At 36.3% G+C, this 6,466-nt stretch overlaps 1 pseudogene; it reads right to left on the reverse strand.

Moving 5' to 3' along the window:
* Positions 1–774: 774 nt before the first annotated feature.
* On the reverse strand, positions 775–1,112 carry LOC110209993 (small ribosomal subunit protein eS27 pseudogene; annotated as a pseudogene).
* Between the last annotated feature and the right edge of the window lie 5,354 nt (positions 1,113–6,466).

Genomic DNA, 6,466 nt, shown 5'->3' on the forward strand with positions numbered 1-6,466 from the left:
TATAATCAGATGTAAGCTTGATATAGAGCTGCTGCACCCAAGCATGGTATTACAGAGGAGGATATTTCCTCTTTCTAGGCACAGAAAAAGGATAAAATCATCCCTGTGCCCTGTTTTATTGCCTAAAGGGAGATTGCAGTGAAGATATAGAATCAGCTCAACACTTATTGTGTATTAGCCATATGCCCAGCATTGTGCCAACTAACAAAAATGTAAAGATGAAATGAAATAGTCCTTCCCTTCTATTGAGAGAGGCAACATACACACATACAGGCATATTTAAATAATTACATAGAAATGCTTGTATGTATATAGATATATACATGTATGTATGTATACATACATACAGATATATACATGTATGCATACATATATAACATTACATTACATTACATAAGATCTTACAAGAGCAGAACCACTACTGGACCAGTGGGTTGGGACACCCTCTTTCACTAAGTGATTCTAGGTGTGAGTTTACATGGATAGAATCCAGCCCTGGGGGAGCCTGGCCTCAATAGTAAGAGGTTCACATTCTTTGTCATATTCTCTGGCTCCACCCTGGGGCCTCAGAGAAAATCACACTACTTATGTTTGACTCATGGGTAGGGTTTCCTCAAAAGTGTTAGAAATATATTCAATATTTAATGTGGACTAGTTATGGGACAGCTATTTGTTTTTGCCACACAAAAGAAATGCTTAAAACACAATAGGCCATAAAATAGATTAATGAACACTTAACAACCCATAGCTTCTAGTATACTTTCTTTCTTTTTTTTTTGGTATCAAATTTGTTTTATTCTTTACAGTTTCTCAGTCATCTTGATTCAGTCATTAGTGCTGCTTTGTCTGAAGGAGCATCCTTCTGTAAGTCTTGCCTTTCCTCCAGTAGGCTGACAGAGCACAGTGGAGCATCCCACACAGAGAACCACTGTTTGTGCGTAGCTGAAGACAGTGGTGATGTTATAGCACCCCGGGCACTTTACGTCCATGAAATATGAGTTCAGACTCTGCACCAGGCGTTTCTTCTTGTGTTTCTGCTTCTCCTCCTTGGGGAGAGGGGTGCAGGAGGTCTTTGGCGAGAGGCATGGTGGCACGGGGAGATCTTCACTGCCGGAAAAAATAGCTAGTATACTTTCCCTGAAGGTAGATGCTTGAAATATTAAAACATGAACTGCTTAGAGAAGTAGCTAAATAGACATTCCCTACTATGGCAACTCTAGCTGCTGTCTTCCCCCATTAGAATGTAAGTTTATCAGTTTCCTCATCTGTATGTTAAGATGTGTGTTGCCTGTATAAAATGTATATATCCACATGGGGATGTCTAAAATTTTAGGAAAAAAGCTCAATAGGAAGTATTAATAATTATACACAAAACATCATCACAAGTAGCAAATAATGAGGAAACCCATTTATCCAAACAGATAGTAAATAGAAATCAGTTCTATTCATTTAATCATATATTCAAATATATCAGATTCAAATATACCAGAAAATTGCTGTTGTTGCTGTTCAGTTGTTTTCAATCATGTCTAACTCTTCATGACACCATTTGGGGTTTTCTTGACAAAGATACTATAGTGGTTTGTCATTTCCTTCTCCAGCTCATTTTAAAGATGAAGAAACTGAGGCAAACCAAGTTAAATGGCTTGTCCAGAGTCACACGCTAGTAAATGTCTAAGACCAGATTTGAACTTATAAAGATAAGTCTTTATGATTCCAAGTCTAGCATGCCATTAGCTGCCCAGGAGAATAGATTTTTTTTTTTTAGAGAGGAACAAGATTGGTTCTCATTCATCCTAGAGAGGCCCTGATGTCACCCATAAGGAAATTCCCTATAGTCTCCAGGGAGGAAAACTGGAAATTAAAGACATTATGAGAAGTAAGCTTCCCTGTATGTGAACAAGGGAATGTTTTTCTTTCTTCTCCTTGGAGTTCATTATAAAGAGAATTTGGAACCACATGTGTTTCCCTCTCAAAGGAATGAATAATATCTTTCCTCTCCAAAGCTCTGACAGCAATTCTTCCCTTTATCTAGTCACATAAGCATTGGGGTCACATAAGCATTCGTTCCACCAATTAAGAAAACCTCATGCAAAATACTCCAGGCTTGTCTGGAAACCCAAGTTTGAGTTGGGCAAGATGGCTTCTGAGTTCCATTCCAAATCAAGGATCTTATGACACTATGGTGTAAACCAGAGTGGTGGCTGGGGGAATTGATGGAGAAAAAGGGAACTGATAAGATTTGACAACTGATTGGCTAGGAATATGAGGAGAAAAAGAAATCACAAATTATACTAAGGTTGTGAACCTTTGTCTTTAGCAAGAAGGTAGTCATTGCCCTACTGCGTCTCAAGGTTATTTGAAAGAAATTATAAACAAGATAATAGTCTCCTAAATGTGAACTATAATTCAAAGAGAATAATATGTGATATTTAGGAATTAACAGGTCCATATCAGAGAATCTTTCAGCAGATGTCAATTCTCATTTCCTATGTTTGCATACTCCAAGTTCCTTAGTGGATTCCATCTCTGGAGATTCTGTAGCAATAGATTGAATTCATAACTGATAGTGATGCATCATTTTGAAAGGGAACATGGCCTAGTGGAGAGAGGGCTGGCCTCAGAGTCAGGAGGACTTTATGTCCTATCTCTAATGCTTACTGGATGTGTCACTTAATATTTCAGTGGCCCAGACAACTCTTGAAAATTATAGTTACAAGCAAATGTCATGGAAGGAACTTCCACACTGGAAGTTCCTCATATCATGGGAAATCACAGCTTTCTGTATTTTTCTATCTCTCTGTCTTTGTCTCTGTCTTTTTCTTCATATATGTCTTTACATCCTAACCTCATTAGAACCTTATGATAACTCCATTAGGTAGGTTCAGGTGTTATCATCATCCCTATCTTACAGAAAATTGAGAGAATGGAGACTAAGAAAGTTCAATTACATGAGCACGGTCACATAGCTGGTATGTGTCAAAGTTCAAATTTGAGTCCATGTCTTTTCCCTGTCAAATCTGGCACTCCATGCTTAATTCTGCATTAATGGCACAGTAGTCAGACTGCTGGGCCTGGAGTTAGGAAGACCCGAGTTAAAATCCAGCCTTAGACACTCACAAGCTGTATGACCCTTGACAAGTCACCTAACCTCTGTTTGCCTCAGTTCCATCAACTGCAAAGTGGGGATAATAATAGCACCTACCCCTCAGGTTATTGTGAGGATCAAGTAAGATAATATTTGTGAAAAGTATTTAGCACAGGGCCTGACACATAGTAACTTCCGTATAGATTTTTGTTTTCTTCTCTTCTCTATTCAGATAAAAAGTCTATTTTTACCTTTTTTATTAGACCCCTAACACAGAACAGCTGTTATTATCGCTCTGGGGCCCAGAGTTAATGCCCTTGATTGGCTGTCTTGTAGCTAGGCAATAAATTCCACCTAATTTTGCCCTCCAAATGTTCTAAGTCAGGTGTTCTGGCTCCAAACAAGCTGTGGTAACCTTCAACTTTAGTGTACACGTGGAAATAATTCCTGAAAGCAGATAGATTCACCAAACTGAACATTTAGCTTTACTTGGTTGACAACCCACTTGGAGACATAGAGGAGTTTGGGAGGGGATGTTGAACTGAGACATAGGACAGAGAAGTTGGGTGGTTTTCCTATTACTCCAAAGTTAGAGACTACTTCTTAGACATTAGGATTATTGGAGGTTTGCAGACAAAACAAAGTAAAAAAAAATAAGCATACAGTCAGTTGGAATATCTGCCTCTTAACATTATCACTTTCTTTTGCTAATAGTATGGTCCCTGGAAAGAAAGATCCCTGGACCTGGCATCAAAAGGTCTAGGCTGGACACTTTGAGGAAGCGGCTTCACTCCTCAGAACATCAGTTTTCTAGTCTGTAAAATGGGAATAATCACACTTGGTCTGCTCACCTAACAAGGATGTTGGGAAGAACAAATTGATGATGTGCATGAAAACTCTTTGCTTCCAGAAAGTTCTATGCAAACACAAGCTAATATTATGACCAGGATGGTTAAGAGTGAGTTTCAGTTGAATATACACATTAATCACAACTCCCACAAAACCAGAGAACCTGAGATTATGCATGGAATTATGACAGTTTGACTTTTTGTGTGGAAAATGCACAAGGTATTCACCTTCTCAAAGAAGGGAGTTTATGAATTACAACAAAATATTCAAACATTTATAAAGAAAAAAGATCAGTGCTGAATATGCTATTAATAGAAATCAAATTTTAGGTAATATTCAAATAGGAATGGGCAATAGAATAAATACAGTACAGAAGTCATTAAATCTGTGGTGAAGACTTGATTTTCCAAAGAAAGAAAAATAGATTTTGTACATGCAGAACAAGACAAATTTTCTTTTTACATTAGCGTTCTTTATATTTGTGTGTTTGGACCAATCACGTTTGAAACAGATTTGTCCAATAAGACCCACCTCATTTCCACTATTTCAATGGAAGTGTTTGTATGGGTTTCAGGGAAATGAGGGGGAAATAATTCATTTGAAAGGACAGAAGCTAGTGACTACGTGGCTTGGACCTACATGAAGGTATTTTCCTTTTGGGTTTTTTTTCAAGTTTTTATTTTTATTTTTTTCCACTTAATAGAATTTTTTTCCAATTACATGTAAAGATAATTTTTAACATTCATTTTTATAACATTTTAATTTTCAATTTTTTCTCCCTCCCTCCTTCCTCTCTTTCCTGAGACAGCAAGCAATCTGATATAGACTATGTAATCATGTTAAACATATTTCTGCATTAGTCATGTTGTGAAAGAAGAATCAGAACAAAAGGGAAAACCATAAGAAAGAAACTAACAAACAAATAAAAAATGAAAATTGTGTGCTTCAATCTGCATTCTCCATAGTTTTTTTTCTCTGGATGTGGATAGCATTTTCTATTTTTAGTCTTTTGGAATTTTCTTGGATCATTGTACTGCTGAGAAGAACTAAGTCTATCATAGTTCATCATTGTACAATGTTGCTGTTATTATGGACAATGTTCTCCTGGTTCTGCTCACTTCACTCAGCATCAGTATCCTATTACATTCATATACCACAACTTGTTTAGCCCATCCCCTCAATTTCCAATTCTTTGCTAACACAAAAAAGAGCTGCTTTAAATATTTTTGTACATGGGTCCTTTTCCCTTTTTTATGTTCTCTTTGGGATACAGATTTTATAGTGGTATTGCTGGATCAAAGGGTATGCACAGTTTGGTTGGTCCTTGGGCATAGTTCCAAATTGCTCTTCAGAATAGTTGAATCAATTCACAACTATACTAACAATGCATCAGTGTTGCAATTTTCCCGCATCTTCTCCAGCATTTATCATTTTCCTTTCTGTCATATTAGCCAATCTGATAGGTGTAAGGTGGTACCCTAGAGTTGTTTTAATTTGCATTTCTCTAATCAATAATGATTTAGAGCTTTTTTGCTATAGATAGCCTTAATTCCTTCATCTGAAAGCTGCCTCTACATATCTTTTGACCATTTCTCAATTGGGGAATGATATATATTCCTATGAATTTGATCTGGTTCTCAATATATTTCAGTGATGAGGCCTTTATCAGAAACACTTGCTATAAAAATTATTTCCCAACCTTCTGCTTCCCTTCTAATCTTGGTTACATTGGTTGTGTTTGTCCAAAACCTTTTTCATTTAATGTAATCAAAATTATCCATTTTGCATTTCATAATGGTCTTTATCTCTTGCTTGGTCATAAATTCTTCCATCCTCCATAGATCTGACAGGTAAACAGACAAACTAAACTTGCTCTCTTAATTTACTTATGGTATCACCCTTTATGTCTAAATCCATGCACCCATTTTGACCTTATCTTGGGATGCAGTGTGAGATGTTGTTCTATATCTAGTTTCTGCCATACTATTTTCTAGTATTCCCAGCAGTTTTTGTCAAATAGTAAGTTCTTATCCCAGAATCTGGAGTCTTTGAGTTTATCGAACAGTAGATTACCATAATAATTTATTACTCTGTTTTGTGTACCTAACCTATTCCACTGATCCACCACTCTATTTCTTGGCCAGTATCAAATAGTTTTGATGACTGCTACTTTATAATACAGTTTTATATCTGGTATGGCTAGGTTGTCTTCCTTTGTGTGTTCTTTTTTCATTAATCTCCTTGATATTCTTGACCTTTTGTTCTTCCAAATGAATTTTCTTATTATTTTTTCTAGCTCTATAAAATAATTTTTGGTGGTTTGGTATGGCACTGAATAAGTTAAAAAATGTAGGTAGAATTGTTGTTTTAATTATAGTGGCTAGGTCTACCCATGAGCAACTGATATTTTTCCAATTATTTAGATCTGACTTTATTTGTGTAAAAAGTGTTTTGTAATTGTATTCATATAGTTCCTGGGTTTGTCTTGGCAAGTAGGCTCCCAAATATTTTATAATGTCTACAGTAACT

The sequence above is a fragment of the Phascolarctos cinereus genome, unplaced genomic scaffold (assembly GCF_003287225.1).
Source record: "Phascolarctos cinereus isolate Bilbo 61053 unplaced genomic scaffold, phaCin_HiC Scaffold_5;HRSCAF=322, whole genome shotgun sequence".
NCBI classification, from domain to species: domain Eukaryota; kingdom Metazoa; phylum Chordata; class Mammalia; order Diprotodontia; family Phascolarctidae; genus Phascolarctos; species Phascolarctos cinereus.